This window comes from Ptychodera flava, chromosome 14 (assembly GCF_041260155.1).
Source record: "Ptychodera flava strain L36383 chromosome 14, AS_Pfla_20210202, whole genome shotgun sequence".
NCBI classification, from domain to species: Eukaryota; Metazoa; Hemichordata; class Enteropneusta; family Ptychoderidae; genus Ptychodera; species Ptychodera flava.
In genome coordinates, this window is record NC_091941.1 from 7,240,045 (window position 1) to 7,257,720 (window position 17,676).

Sequence of the window (17,676 nt, forward strand, 5' to 3'; positions counted from 1 at the left end):
ACATAGCTTTGCATATACCTTATTCATTGGAGGCTTGGAGACTTGTCTGTTTATTTGGCGGGAGGAGCTGACCTTCTATTCCAACCTTCGAAACAGGATATCAATTTGAAAATTTGAATACAGTATTTTGAATTAGCTGTGAATATATTCCACACTTTCTATGCATAACTAGATGTCCAGAACTGCTGCACATAAGTGGAGGTCAATCATTGATAGCAAAGAGAGAACAGAGTAAATCATAAACTTTGAAGGGTGTTTAGACTTGCCAGCTATCCAATTACATCTGCTGAGAAGCCATAGAGAACTATTTTATAAGTTGTAGCAAAATCTGATGTGAGCAGTGTCTGAGAGGACCCGTTCTTTTTACGTTGAAATCATATTAGCACAGCAAATAATGAGAAAACTGCCTTTTGTTAAATATCATTTCAGTCATGAGAAAACACCTTTAATACTGAAACCTGAGACACAAAGGACCAGATATGAACTAAAAATGCTCACGTGTTTCATTATATATTACAGTTGTGTTTAAAGGGGAAGTTCACCAAGGATGATTTTTACATATGTGCTAGCTTTGTGGTCACTTACCCCGGAAAAACTATTTTTCCCATTTTTAACTCGTGCAATTTTTACAAAAACCGAAAAAAATAGCACAGGAAGCAGCCCCTGTAATTTGAATCATGGGAAAAAAGCTCCAGGCTTGGGGCTTGCATCATGTGATATGGAAGGGACCATCTTCCCATGGGTTTGGCATTGTCCACTCACTCACGCTCAAACCAGGCTGTGCGTATTTATATAACTTTTGTTAATACTGAGTATCCTTGCCTAAACGATGAATCACTTATAATAAACTGTACTCTGTCAGATTTTGTGTTGCTGTTTACTACTGTGTTGCTTCGGGTGGACAATGCGGGGTCATACCCATCCGAAGATGGTCCCTTTCATATCACATGATCCAAGGTCCAAGCCTGGAGCTTTTTTCCCATGATTCAAATTACATGGGCTACTTCCTGTACTATTTTTATTGGTTTTTGTAAAAAATTGCACGAGTGGCGAAAATAGCTTTTCCGGGGTAAGTGACCACAAAGCTAGCACATATGTAAAAATCATCCTGTGGACTTCCCCTTTAAATTTAAACATGCGCCACATGATTGCAACTTCACTCAGGGCTCGAAATTGACTTTTTTCCCTGGTGGTCCACTTTGGCTACCATTTTCTGAAATTGGTAGTCCAGTGACAATGGTTGGTAGCCCATACATATTTTAGTTAAAGGATATCTTTTTTTTTGAACTAGACAAGAAAAGGCTATTTTTCAAGATTCTGCATGCCCGTGAAGTGAATTTCCTAGTTATTTGATGTGAATATTGCACATCTTTAATACTCACGGAAACGGGTATTATAATGGACGATAGTGATACTCAAAAGTTTGGTGACCTATGGACAACCCATTTCACTCTCAAAGTTGTATGCAAATTTTGAGTCGTCATGACAACGACACAACCTTCTCGGCACTGAGACATACTGTAGCCGGGCTAAAAATAGACCATGGGCTTTCTGTAGGGAGGAGGCATAATTTTCGTGTAATTGTGATTGATACATAATGATCAAAATCATGGTCCCTGTCAAAATGCAATGAAAGTGCGTTTCCATTGGCCATCATTTCCTGTGCCTGTCATTCAAATACGTCACAGTTTAAATATTGAAACTTTATTGCAAAGTTCCACTGCACGGTGGTCTTCGTAATTTCTATTACAAAGTCATAGGCCTACTCAGGCCTTTCTGTGTCCATCTGGGTTTGACTGCATGTAGCTGGTCGCAAAATAACGGACCGGACATGGCATGCCAAGTATACTGACTATACTTCAGATCACAGGCTTTGGTAGTCCATGCGGACTACCATTTCACGGATTTTGGTAGCCCAAGAGAAAAGTTGGTAGTCTGTGGACGTGGGACTACCGCTAATTTCGAGCCCTGTCATTGAAACTGTTATGGTAAAAATCATGGAAATATTCAACACAGATTAATTCTTCCGGTCATTAGGTATACAAATATGTAATTAGCTGAAATAACAATATGAAATTTCTTCGACTGCTGTCATTGTCTTGCCACTTTATATAGCAAGTGTAATTGTTTTTTGTCAAGTCCTTCAAGCTGTATATGCCGAACTGTGAAAGCTAATTAGACATGCAAATTACAAATTAGCTGACACGAAAATGCAAAACGACTTTCGATATTGTTTTAACCTGGTATCATCAATGTACATAGCATGTTTCACCAACATTCAGCATGTAAATCCAGGTACATATCCCTAATTAGGAGAGTTCATTAAATATGCAAATTAGGAATTGGCTGAAGTAAAGATACTTAATAACTTTGAATAATGTTGTATGGAAGTATCTTCAGTGTACATAGCAAGTTTCGTGAATTTTGATCTAGTCAATCAAATATATATCCTTATTTAGGAAAGTTTATTAAATATGCAAATTGGGAATTTGCTGAATTAAATGTTTAATGACTTTCAATAGTGTTGTATCATAGTTGTTTTAATGTACATAGCGAGTTTCGTCAACTTTGGTGGAGTCAGTCAAATATATATCCCTAATAATAAATTCATTAAATATGCAAATTGAGAATTTAATACACATAGCAAGTTTAATCAATTCAGATATATATCCCTAATTAGGAAAGTTCATTAAATATGCAAATTAGCAATTATCTTTCATGTCAACCTTAATATCTTTCACGGCTGATATGTCCTAGTGTGATCAACATTGTAGCAAATGTCATCAAATTGTGTAGTGTCGTTCTCAGTGTATATCCGTCTTTTCTAAAATCATTAATTATGCAAATGAGCAAAAGTATGCAAGCCACACCCACCAAAAACTAATTAGTTTTTGCAATTTGCATACTAAATCTATGTACCAAATTTGATTCTGATCCGATAAGCTTTTTAAGATATCGGGCCAATAGATAGACACACACACACACTGACGGACACGCCACAGACAGGCAGACATCGCTGCGACATAAGCTCACGTGTGTGAACACGTGAGCTAAAAATAGTTGCATCAATAAGAACGAAAAACATCTTGTCGTTTTCCTTTTTCTAAAATATATCATGTATCAAATGGCTTATGAAATATTAGTGAATGTTGCTTTCTCATACTGTATTATCATAGAGAAAACAGGAAAGGGTCAGGACTTGCCATGCTTGTCATATGAACTGCAGATTTCATGATTTGATTAGTACACTTTGCAAAACAGACTTTAAGTTTACAAGTGTTTAGATATTTCTGATATATTAAAGTTATGAGACCGAAGAATGCGTCTAAAACTATTACTGAATGATGCAATTTGTGGCTGGTTTGATGCTTTACATATTAAGCTTTCAATTTGCAAACATCCAGATATCTCTGATACAGATCTCTGATATATTAAAGTTATGCGCTTGAAGGGCATGACGAAAACTGTGACTGAATGATGCAACTAATGGCTGGTATGATGCTTTGCAAAACAAACTTCCAATGTGCAAACATCAAGATATCCCTGATATATATTTCTGGTACAATAATACTACGCGCCGAAAGGCGCAACGAAAAATACGTCTCATATATTAAAGTACTTTTGTTCGGCTGGTACAATGTATATTAGGCAACAATGAAGTTTAGCATGAAGTTTAGCAAATTCAGTCTACATTAAAATAGCCTGTAAACATAGACTGTTATTCCACACCGAATAATTCTCATTGCCACATGTGTTTTATTTATTGCACGGTTGCTGTAGCTTTTGCAAATTGTTTTTCAGATTTTTGTTACATGTGTCACTAAGAGTTTCTATCTGTACTTCCCCACAGCATGTTCAAATACCTACTACTCAGGTTGTTGACGTTGACTGTATATCTGTGTCCTGCACTGTTAATGTGATAATCAAATTCACGTCCAGACTTCAATTTAGGTTTTCACCAATAACACCTAACTCACGAGGGACACTGACAAGTTGCATTTAATGATACAGGGTAGTATAACATGTAATAGGAAGTGGAAGAAAAAAAACCCAACTAAATTTGACGCAAGAAAACAGTACCAAAACAACTGTCAATAGTTACAGTTACTCAAGCTTTTACACGATAACAAAACATTGAAATATCAAAATATCAAATTTCTTCAAGCAATGAAGGGGTCATCAATTTCTGTATCTTGGAGGTTACCAAATATTTTTGAGTAAGTTACGGGGTTTCTGTTGTTTTGACGGAGGAGCAGGAAGAATTTGCAGGCCCAGCTAGCAATAATGACTGAACGCTACCTAACTGCAATGCTTGAGTCCCGGAAAACGCTGCCTGCAGCTATAATTATTCTTGCTTTGGTAAGAGAACGGTTGAAAGTTTCATAGAGGAAGTGAGGGCAAGAACTAAAGTCTTTCACTTACGAGGCCCGTCCTATCTCAAGCAATCTGAAACGAAATCTATGTCTATTGTTGTGTCGCCAATTGCGCCACCTGTGTTGTAATTTTTGCATATTGTTAAACGTGTATTTATTGTAATTCATACTTACCACAGGCATTCGGCCTATTTCGATATCGGGCAACCTAATCTCTTCAGGCTGGGATGCCGAAGCCTGTTCCGATCGACAAGACTGAAAAGAAACAGAAAAGTATCGATGGCTTTCCAAAAAATACAAAAACCCAAGAAAGAAACAAAACAAAACCAAGGCCATGTGAATTTGAAATCTCCTAATGATGTACAAGGGACTACTCAATTTTCGTAATCCTGCCACTTACGCCGTAATGTACAATAAGTAAATAAGTAATATGTACAATGTATCACTCGGTGTCAAAAATAATTTTGATTTATATGATAAAATCACACACACAGGCACACACACATGAGTATAATATACTGTGTATTTGCACAAATATATATATATATATATATATATATATATATATTATATATATATATATATATATAATATGCATCCATATACACATACACACATCTCTCTATACTACCTACCTACTACCTATCTATCTACCTATCTACCTATCTATCTATCTATCTATCTATCTATCTATCTATCTATCTATCTATCTATCTGTTATCTATCTATCTATCTATCTCTATCTATCTATATCTATCTATCTAACTATCTACCTATCTATCTATCTTTTTATCTATATCTGTCTCCTAATTTCATGCAGAGTAAGATAATCTAGAATTTCTCTTGTATACCTCTCCATAAAAGTATGTTCGTCTTCGTAAGGAACAATGAACGGTTGCTGTCACGATAACCAGTACAATAACGCCAACCATAGATACAAAGATTATCAGACTGGTGATGGACAAAGAGGCGACGACCGGGTATTGGCCTTCTCTAGAACATATTTAAAAGTAGAAATTAGAAAGAAAATATCAGAAAGTAAACACAACTTATGGCTGTTTATTAGATGATTTTGCTGCAGGTTGATATATGTCAAAAAACTTTTAGTGACTTCACATAAATTTCACCACGGACGGAAACTGATTTGAATAGCCTTTTCGGCTGCGTTCACAAATAACGATTGGAAGGGGGGGGGGGGGGGGCTGGAAGAATTGCGATTGAATTTTTTTTCAGAGCCCCCCCCGGTCAATACCCTCAAAATATTTCAAATCACCCCTGTATATGATCAAAATTTTTCAAGCCCCTCCCCCCCGCTATCACAAGCCCACATTTTTGTAAGGGATGTGCGCGCAGAAAAATAAGTATGTATTGCGCAGTTCTGCTCACAGATATTCAACACTACCTGTTATTAGCAGAGCGTAGAACCATATTCCTGGGGCACGTTCTTAAATTGATTCATTTTAAACGCATCAGTGAACCTTTTGGATTGATCAATCTGAACCGACTTGAGTTAATCGCAATCTGGCCAGGTCAATGGCACCTGCTAAAGAGCACACAAAATGACGTACCGACCATAAGAAGTATGCAAATTGTGAATTCCTGGCTAATTTCCAAATTGTAACAAAACAGAGCACAGTGACCTACCAAACATTGTTTCTAAAGTACAAGACATATATGACTTAGACGCTACTCAAAATTGACACTGCTGTATGGTTAAAATATTCAAATGAACGTTTTAATCTCTAAAATTTGGGTGTATCATCATAGGGGATTGCACAAAAGTCCATACCCAGGGGTAGGGGTGGGGGTAGGGGTGTCTTGGTCTCAGCACAAGGTTCTTCTTGCTATGGTTATTTTATTTTAATAATTTGACTATGATGTGTATTGCTAGTATAGTATTTATACTTCAAACCTTTGGTGTCTTCGCCTTATGTTGGCACTGGTTTTGTAACGATTTATTTTCCTCCTTCGCCGTACCACCTATTTGTCCTTTGACAATCTTACGCAAAGTTATGTCATTGTGTTGCGTCTATTATCTGACAAGTTTGATTGCCTAATTCGCCAAAGTAAGCACGGATAATTACTAATCTGTGGACGCTGTAGCCAGATTATCACCGGATTAACTTTGACAAAGTCATCAACGAACGCGTCTTCTGTTATGCCTGGCTGGCGCGTTCGTTGTTGACTTTGTCAAAGTTAATCCAGTGCTAATCTGGTGACAACGTCCACAGATTATTAACTTACACCTGCTTACTTTGGCCACAAAGTGGTAACGCCTGCATGCCTTTTGTTCCATGGTCGTCTCGGTAGACTATTGGCTTTTCATATTAAAATGAGCTTCAAAGGTGTTAAACTTTTGGAGGCTTTTTTGTGGTTGATAATTACACGAGATTATGCGAAATATACGACGAGATGGCATCGTACTGCCAGTCGCGTAGCAACCATATTTACTTTGTGAGCTCTCAGGCCAGAAACACTGCTTCACGCAATCAAAACATAACACGCCAGCAGTTTCATAACATGTCCTTCTTGACGCACGTGTGAAAGACGGTATGACTGACCGTAAACCATTGAGTAAAACCAGACAGTATCGATAAAAGACTTTCAAATTTGGTTCAAACACACTCATTATATATTCATAAAAATATGAGAGGAATTTTTAAAACGGTAAAACTCACTTTCCTGAAGCTCAAAACACTCCCATTTTCGCCAGCACGTCAATTCTGCTCAGCACCACACACAGAAAACAACAACACAAACTTTGCCGAACATACTTTCGCTTAACAATTGGCGAAAATCCGAAATTACCGAAGGATTCATGGTCGGCACTCTTCGGAAAAGAGAGGCGAGAGCAACCTTAGGCGAGGCGAACATGGATGGGTTACGTAACCGCTTCACGCCTTAAACAATACCCGTTGCGACTCTATCTATCTTTCTCTATGCTTTGGCGCATTAGGCAATCAAACTCTTCAGATAATAGATGCAGCATGGTGATAAAACGTTTACGCAAGATTGTCAAGGGCAGTGCTAAGTTACAAACTGTAAGACCAAAACACCAAAGGTTGGTAGAATAAACCTTTATTAGCAATACAATAAAACACCCACCACCCCAGGGGACGGACATTTAGGCGACCCCCTATGGTATAATGGCAAATTTGGTTAAAGACAAATAGTTCAATTCAGTGACACATTCTGTCATTTTAATTAGTCTTTACTGTTCAAGGTGAACCTAGAACTGTTCAAACTTTTACGTTTGTATTATTTTACGATGAGAATTTAAAAATTAAGAAAATCAAGCATATGACCCCATCTTTTTTCTTTAATATTTGATTATTCTCATATGCCAGAATTCTAAGAAACCCGAGATCTTTTTAAGTGTCCTGGTCTTCCATGTGTTGTTTTCTGACCTGATCTTGTGTACAAGTATGTTTCACTGTCATGAGCGTCATTTCGTCCAAACTCTTCTTCAACTACCATTTACATCAGAGTTGGAGCCATCTCTGTCACTGCTCAGGTATGCCGTGACAGAGACACAGCAGTAGCAGGGCAGTACATGATAGTAACACTGCCCATATAGGCAGTAGATGTATCAACTTTAATAATTTTGAAAATATCTTTTGTTCTACAACTGCGTTCTTGTTCTACTCCCTACAGCATGTTGAACTGTTAGTATTCAGCTTGCCATACCATGCATTTGTATAATTGACAAATGACTGTCAGTCTGGACTAATTAAATTATCACCTAATACATATTTATGTAAACAGGTGTTACGATTGTAATTTTTAAAGTAAAAGTATTAAAGGGAATATGTATAATTTTGTTGAACCCATGACGGACATTCACTGGGATAAACAATTTCACACGGTACAACGTGGAGGGTCTTTTCTTTTGTTTACTGAAGTATCATTACCGGTAGTTCTTTTATTAACTCAAGTATCGTTGCCGATGTGTTAATTAACATACATTGTACAATGCAACTACCGGTCGGTCAAATACGAACAAAAGATGTTTACTGACATTGACATTGATACTGGTACTCGAATGGACAATTAAGCTAAAACAATGAAGTGTGACACCGATATGGCTACTTCTCTTTGGTAAACGCTTAATTGACTTTGGAATGAAACAATAGCCCATACATATATAATCAAATTCTGGCTCCACAAATCTTGACCATGGAACGTTAGTAACTATTATTTTTAGAAGTCGGCATTTGTCAAAAGAACATTATAAATATTAAAAAGCGTTGGTTGGGATGCCAACTCAGCAGAATAATTCTAAATATCTTAAAACTTCCTTCCAATCAAGTATTTGGATTTTCATCTTTTATCCAATCAATTACCTTTAATACTTTTTAGCCAATGTACAGTTACTTCCTGTAAAGTACTTTACATGTTCAGGTTACGCCCTGAAAAATTGTCTATTTAATGAGAAGTTTTGAGATGTAAGAGCATGATGACTTTTTGGTCGGTCAAGCTGACAGCGTTTGCAATAAACATCCTCCACTTCAACTTACGACGCCTCTGTGTAGTAGCATCCTGTGTTACCTCTCAGCGAGTTAATTCCCTAGCTGAAGTTATCAACCGTTAAAACAGCCGGCAACACAGGCTTTGTTGACAAACTGAATATTGTGTTTCAGCATGCTGTAAGGAGACAGCAAGAAACTGTAGTTGACATCTTGCATAAAAATATTGCAAACATCATCAACAGCTTCAGCTTCTGCCCCGTTACTAGGCCCAAGATTTTTTTCACGACAAATCATACATGTTTACATTTTTCGAGACAAAAGTCATGAAATGTGACAAATTGGTTCTAGATGTTGTTTGATTATTACTAACATTAGAACAATCGGATGACATCAACATGTTATTAAATTTTCATTGAATTACCTTACAAACGTTTGAATCGGAAAATGTAAAAAGTAATTAAAAGATAACAAAAAAAATTCAGGTCCCCCTGTACGGAAAGCAATACTTTAAAAAAGTGCTCCCCTCTACTACCCCCAAAACTTTAGAATCCCCCTGAATTCTTCCAGCCCCCTCACCATTTTTTGTGGAAGCAAACTTAATTTACTTCCACTCCTACATACGTGTGACGTAAGTTACTCTTGCATTGTCAGTGTGTGAAAATGCAAGAATAATGAAATGTAGCCTTGGTTCATCTGTGATTTAGTATGACCTTTGTATATTGTGATCGTTCGCGCTGAAATACATCAGTGGGGAGAACATGTGTTGGAAATTTTCATCGAAAGCTGATAGAAAATGGCTGGATCACATTTAGCCCTTCTGCGAAGACTCAACTCGACTTTTTACTAGATATCTACAAACTCGCGCTCATCAAAATCAAATACCTTTTGATGAATTCATTAAGCTAAATGCATGATGGGATGTTTTAGGAGACGTCCTTTTTCACTCACATGCTTGAACCAAGTCTCACTTAAATAGAAAACTACAGTTAAATCGATAACCTATTCGCACCTAGTCAGCGTTGGCGATTCAATTCAAATATCAAAGACACTATGACAAGCAAGGACCCCGTATGCTATCGGCATTTTCTGCTTGTCTTTTGGTGATGTATACTTTGTAAAACTCTGACCTGCAACACACCCCTTTGTCGTCCGAAGTCATCACCTCGCCGTCTGAACTGTTTCTTGCCGAACACATTGCTGGAATTGCACCTTCTTCCACAAGACAACCGCTGTCAGCTGGTAGATAACCCTCACTGCACGTCTGCGGTATGGTGTGGTTCAACGTACAGCAGTATTGACAGTTCGTGGATGACAATGGCAAGCATGACCAACACTTGTAAGGTGACGCAGTGAACAAAATCTTCAGATAAAAGAAATCAAACGAGTCAATCGAGTCGGCAATGAATGTATATAATTGATTACATTAAAGTATAACTTCTAGTGTTGTTCGTTTTTACCTTTACGACAATGGACAATACGTTCTTTGAAAGTGGAGATTTGTTTTGAATTAGGGAATGTAAATTTCCCATAATATTTACGCATGTTGTTATTAACTTGTTTTATTCTATCTCGTACGAATCGTACAAGCACCAAGGAGATAACACAGCCGAAACACATACATACCCAAACATTCAAACGCACAAAAGAAATAAGTAATATTACGTAATATTTCATGGAAAAAGCTCTAACGTCGTTTTGTGTTGCAAATATCAATTCAACAGTAAGTCGCATAATGTCGATTTGTAACATTTCATTCTTTCCGCATGCGTTGTTACATGTAACTTGAAGACAACGAAAGCAGTGACCAATATTGTGAATCTTTGGACCTAAAAGTGAAAGATATATCTTTACAAAGGCTGTAAAATATGATACCGGGACCGAAGTTCATGGTAAAGCCCTATTCCATGGTAACTGCATCGAATTCAGTTGACAAAGTGTAATTAAAAGAAAAATGGCGATACTTTGTCCTCTTTTAGCTCACGTGTTCATACACGTGAGCTAATACCGCTGCGATGTCTGTCTGTCTGTCTCTCTGTCTGTCAGCCAGTTCCTAATTTGCATCATAATGAACTTTCCTAATTAGGGATATGTATATCTTGATTACCTTGACCAAAGTTGAGGAAACTTGCTTCGTACATGAAAGATACTATGATACAACATTATTGAAATTACAGTCATTAAGCACTTTTACTTCAGTCAATTCCATATTTAATGAACTTTCCTAAATAGGGATATATATCTTAATTGACTTTACCAAAGTTAACGAAACTTGTTCTGTACATTGAAGATACTATGATACAATATTATTGAAAGTCATTTAGCATTTCAACTTCAGCCAATTTCTAATTTGCATATTTAATGACCATTCATAATGGAATATATCTGAATTAACTTGACCAAAGTCGATGAAACTTGGTAGGTACATTGAAGATACTACAATACAACATTTTTCAAGTCATTAAGCACTTTAACTTTAGCCAATTACTAATTTGCATATTTAATGAGACCATTTCAGTGCAATTCCTAATTTGCATATTTAATGAACTTTCCTAATAAGGGAATATATATTGAGATTTACTTGATCTAAGCTGGCATAACATGCTATATACATTAATGATTACACCAGGTTAAAACAATATGAAAATTCATTTCGCGTTTTCACTTCAGCTAATTTATAATTTTCATATCTAATAAGCTTTCACAATTTGATATATATAGCTTGAAGGACTTGACCAAAGGCAAAGACACTTGCTATATAAAATGGTGATACAATGACAGCAGTAAAAAAACTTTAGTATTTTATTTAAGATATTACATATTTGTATACTTCATGACCTTTAGAATTAATCTGTGGTGAATATTGTTCATTATGTTTATCATAACAGTTTCAATGAAGTTGCAAACACGTGGCAAAGGTTCACATTCACACATAACAGCAATATATAATGAAACACGTGACATTTTCAGTTCACATTTGGTATAACCCCTTTATCGCAACACATCCCGGAACTTCCTCAGCTTATTACAGAAATACCACAGCTCATAAGCTGCGATCACTTCAGTAGCACAATAGCCTCAGGAGGAGCGACCCGGGGTCAAGGCAGCATTGGTACGCTCAAAGGGTTGTCTGTTGTCACCGTGCCAACATTAACGTCGCAAAGGGCGACTTTTCACTAGCAATGACGCAGTGTTGAGAGTTAGAGGTGACATACCTTCGACTGAAACAATACAAGAGCAGCAATAACCAAGAACAGTCTAGCTATGGTCATTGTCCTCAAATTCTTCTTCCTCTTCACGATTTTCTGCAAGACGGTAAAATGTTAAACACACACGAACGGCTTTCGCAATCCACTGAAAAATGTGTAATGTATACAGAGTAACCATTGACGAGTATATATATGTATATAAAAAATATATATATATGTGTTTATACTGTACGAACGAACACATTGTGCAATGCTGCAGTCGTGCATTTATACTGCTATATAAAAATCGTGTCAAATCCTAACTTTGGTCATGATACATGAATAAAACCACATTGAACTGTATCATTTATGTAACCATACTGCACTTAGCAAAATTATATTGCTCGAACCTGGCGAGGACTGGAGGAGTGCGATGCCGTATGAAGATCGTACGTGCGCATATATTCTCAGCGCCTGGGACGCTGCTTGAAATTGAGAAGAAAAGTGTAACACCATTCGTCACAATTATAAATGAAACTAAAATCATAAGCAAATCAAGTAAACAAAGGGAAACAAGAAACTTTAACATTTGCCAGGTAACGTTCCTAGCTTTTACTTGTGTCTTATGAAAACACTTCATTGTGGCCGCGGATCCTATCGAGCTGACGACGAAGTGACCGCGTTTGCCGTACGTTACCACAGTAAATTTCTCGCTTCAGTACAGCCTACCTCAGTTCAACTGCAAGACAACACTTTGCCGATGCTAAGAATTTAACCCGTCACCTGACAGGATGATGTGTTCATTTCGATACATCATATTCTAAATATATGTTTGATTCTTGTTCGATGATAAATTTGTCGATTTTGACCGATGACTCAGCTGTTTACGGCTTGTGACGTGTAGTACCTACAGTACAGTCACTGTGGCAAACGTAAGTAGCAGACGACAGTGAACTCTCTCGTTTTCCCCAGTTGAAAAATACAAACTTTCACAATCATCGCTATCAAAAGCTTTGACGTTTTCGCTATATATTACGTCTACCGCATTTTTCGGTAAATTCCTTTGTGCCCACTCAATTTTCATCTGCACGAGCCAAACCACATATAGTAATTACTATGGCCGTCACATGAACTTTAAAAGAGTCGTTCACCACTTGTTTGCCAGTACAAGCTGACCTACATGTAATTATATGTTTCCTTTACCCGCCCTTCCCAAAAAAATTCGAGTAATTTCTCTAAGTTTACCGTATTTTATGGTCTAAGCCAATAGCAATGAACATTTTTAAAAATCCCCTCTTAACTTCCTTACCTTTCAGAGGTACGTTACAGGAAATACACAATTTTTTTTGTTTGGCCTAATACCTGTATTTCCTTAACTAATATATTGTTTATAAAGGCAGCGATATCTGTAATGTAGATTTGCACACATTCAAAACGGTATCATTATCGTACATACCTGGTCTTCTGGACTGTAGCAACTCCGTCTAAAACCGAAATGTTATGCGATTGTTTACTCATACGTCGATCCTTTTTGTACAAAGACAATCGCACATGTGTCGAGTCTCCTTTAGAGGACCCACCTGTGGTGACGCTCCTTAGTACATGTAGGTCACATGTAGGTCACCCAACACTTCCTTATTGTCATGTGTTTATGTCTGAAAGTTTGTATAAATATGCACATGCGTGCGTTCGTTCGTTCGTTTGATGCCCCCCTTCATATTTAATTAAAATATTTTCATTTGTTTCTAGCGTACTACTGTTTCAGGTTTATTTGTGAACTTACGTATGTATTTGTGTATGTGTGTGAATGTGTGTAGGGTTGCATGTATGCCACTGTTAGTATGGCTTGTCTGTGTTCTTTAAGGTGGAGCTGTATGTTGCCAACACAGCTTTTTCAAAGCAATATTTCTCACCAAAGATGACATGGAAACCCCCTCATACTATATATTGTCAAAAAGCAGACACTCTAAAGTTTAGTATGGTTGTAATAGTTTACTCGAATGATTAAGTCATATAAGTGGGTGTATGTTTGGGTAAAAAACCCCAATATTGGTATAAATGACAGAAATGTATTTAAGTCAAAAGTTGTGACGCTTTTTCTGAAATGTAATACTTCACTTGAAAGAAGAGTATATGTAGAAAAAACGACTATTTTATTTTGCATTATTTATCCTCATTCTATACAAGTTTACGATTGAAATACTTCCTGCACATAAAAAACGCCGATAATCGTGGTAGAGAATCCGGGTGGTCAATTATATATCGAGTTTCATGTGAATATTTAATATTTGACTGAGAGTTTGAATTGGATTAAAGAATTCACAAAACCGTATAAAGCTAGAATTCTAGCTTGCTGTTATGTGTGTTTCAACAAAGTGCACGCGATTGTATCGTCTAAACCATAGCCCCTCGATTTTATGAATAAAATACAATTTTATGTAATACTGCAACGAGGCTATTATTAAATGCGCATGTGTGAGAGTGGTATGTCATCTTTAATTTTGGACAGCAGATGACGTTGTCATGGAAAGGTTATCATGGTAACGAACAATTTTGCTTCATTATTCTGTCGAACAAATTCTTAGGGTTTATCACATAAATACTGATTTATTACATGACTTTTGACGAAATAGTATCGAGTAAACACCACACGCTGACATAAAACTGTAATATTTTTTTGTAAACTTGTGCTTTAATTAAGCGTCCAAAAATACTCTTTCAGCGGTGAGGCGCAACTAGCCCCCCCATTAACGCAAGCAAACGTATAGTCTGGTTCCCTGACCCATTCCCCGGTAGAGGGCGTGGGGAAAATAGGGTCAGGTACCGGGTAGCCATCTTGAACAGAATTTTTGTTCAAGATGGCGGAGGTTAGTCACCTGACAGAACATGCCACAACAAATATGGCTACTACCATGAAAACGCCGGTCAAAATTCGACTGGATCAGAATTATGTTCGAACACTGGTATCCGAACCAAAAACATTGGCACACGAGACAGGAAACATACACTGAAAGGATTAATCCAGAAGTACGGGGAAATAGAGGTGATTGAAGCTGGCTGTGATATCGCAGCAGTACTTGTTGCGTGTATCGAACGCGCTAGGGTCATTGAGGTCATCGCCGACTGTGGCGTGACCCTTATGACCCGAGCACGTCGATACAAGCCACAAGTACTGCTGCGATATCACAGCTAATTGAAAGCAAACTTTGTTGGAATGGGAACGACGATTGATTTCGATGGATAGAATGGTGTCCGAATTTCGTGAAAAATGCCAGGCATCATGTCGACATTCTAAAAGTATTAGCCAAAGAGGTGTGCTAAATCACAGTGGCTAAATCATGGAGGTAGAAAGTCTTTCTTTCTACCTCCACGGCTTTGTGGTACAAACAAGAAGTTGGTGTCAAGTGAGCCTGAAAGTGCGAAACCCAAGAAAGATGAGAAAAAGTTACAAGTGTTACTTTCATCCAATCACAGCTTGTTTTATTTTAACCCAATAGCGTCCATGTTTACATTAGCCGGTACCTGACCTATATTTCCCCACGCCCTCTGCCGGGAAATGGGTCAGGGAACCAGACTAGCAAACGTACCGTGCAATCTGTTATGGGTAATATTAACTCCGCGGAAACGTTGAGGGCGTGTAGAGCAGTAATATAGTACACTATATACTAAGCTGTGTGACAAAAGAGACGATTTCAATTTTGAAATCATAAACTTTCCCTTTTGTCGAGCAATATACCATCACTCTCCAGCTTATGGTGTGTATATTTCACAACTCCTCAGTTACAGTAGAGCATGCCATTCATATGAAGACTTTCGAGTTAGACACAGCCTATTAGCTCAAAAGTTAGTGAGGCTAGGATTCTCAGAAAGTAGATTAGTGAAATCATTTAAGAAGTTCTACGGTAGATACGGAGATGTTGTATCAAAATATGACCTGTCTGTTTCTCAAATTATGAGTGACAGCATACCAAATTTTGACTCATAAAAGTAATTTGGTGAATTCACCAAATAACAATGAATTTGTCGCTTTGGGCCAATCTTGACGGGGCGACTAGCTGGCAGGGGACGCTTACCCATTCCGGACACCTGGTACCACCACCATTCGTGGTTCAAGATGGCCCCATTGCCTTTGTCATCATCTATATGTTCCTTGGACATGGTAAATTTCACAGTTTACCTTGAATGATAACGATTATTGCCTGAGTTGATGTCTATTGTAATACTTTCGTAATTTGTAATCAAGCAGTAAATTGTAATAAAATTTTGCGGTAATTTGTAATACTGCAGTAAATTGTAATAAACTTTGAAATAATTTTTAATAAATGAACTAGCGCAATTTGTAATAAAATTTGGAGTAATTTTTAATAACAATCACAACAGTGATTTGTAATAAAATTTGGAGTAAATTGTAATAAAGCTTTTTTGATGAACCAATCTCTAATTTGAATGGTGGTACTAGCCAGTGAGCAGACGCTGATTACATAATTATCCTTTTATTTCGAGCAAACATGTTTTCTTTTATCATGTTTTCGCACAGTTATAAAGGCATAGATGGATTTTCAGGTAACAGACGGCCTTCCTATCCACGATAGGGGGCGCACTGCCATCCTTCCCTGAGAACCGAAACTTTTGAATAGCTTAAGCGGGGCTGTAGCACACTAAAGTTTTGTTCGAAAGAATCAATGAGTTAATTGGTTGTGTTTTTTTACCTGAAGCGATAGTAGCTGACTCCTTTCCAGGCTTATAATTCTTGCATTTCTTTAAGAGTAATAATGATTGGAACATTTTCAAAAGTTCTGCAATGTATCGAAATTTTGTAAAAAAAATCTTTGGAAATGGTAAAGGTATAGGATATTTTCCACTGGAAACATCGCCAAGTAAACCTTTGTCGCCGACGCAAGGAGTATGGGTTAAGTTTCAGGTACATATTTTCTACATTCCGCATTTTCATCTGTTCAAATTCAATAAATAATACAAGCCTGTAGGACTAATATTAATGACCCATAACTAAATTAAATGGGTTTTAGTATTGTTTCTGGAATTTGAACATATAAAAACGCAAAATTTAGAAAATATGTACTTGAACCTAAACCCATTTTCTTTTATGCATCGGCGACATAGGTGTAATTTGGCAATGTTTTCAGTGGAAAATATCCTATAACTTTACCATTTCCAAAGATTTTTCAGAACTTTGGAAAACCTTCCAATCATTATCACTCTTAAAGAAATGCAAGAGTTATAAGCCTGGAAAGGAGCCAAACTTTTGCCGTTTGTCGCGAAATTTTGCTACTATCGCGCCAGGTACACAACATAACCAATGAACTCCTTGATTCATTCGAACGAAACTTAGTGTGCTATAGCCCCGCATATAAGTATTCAAAAGTTTATTTCTTGTTAACACGATTGGAATTTGGGATAATTGGATGGTGAAGTAATGTCGATTTAATCTACAAATGTAATCTCATGTTTTTTCTTTTCACATAACACACTTGTTATTATGTGTAATTTCCAAATTGTCACATTCAGCGATAGGGCCCCTAACACTGTTGAGAAATTTGAGAAATATAAAAATCCAATTATCCCAAATGGTGTCAATTTAAGTTTATTGAAAACGCTTGATGACTCGGTTCTCAGGGAAGGATAGCAGGG

General features: G+C 37.1%; 1 long non-coding RNA gene across 1 annotated transcript; it reads right to left on the reverse strand.

Moving 5' to 3' along the window:
• Nucleotides 1–4,516: 4,516 nt before the first annotated feature.
• On the reverse strand, nucleotides 4,517–13,610 carry LOC139150629 (uncharacterized). The gene is made up of 5 exons (XR_011556245.1): nucleotides 13,484–13,610; nucleotides 12,055–12,144; nucleotides 9,970–10,202; nucleotides 5,225–5,366; nucleotides 4,517–4,628 (listed from the first exon to the last, which is right to left on the reverse strand). It is a non-coding gene; the product is annotated as an uncharacterized lncRNA (long non-coding RNA).
• Between the last annotated feature and the right edge of the window lie 4,066 nt (nucleotides 13,611–17,676).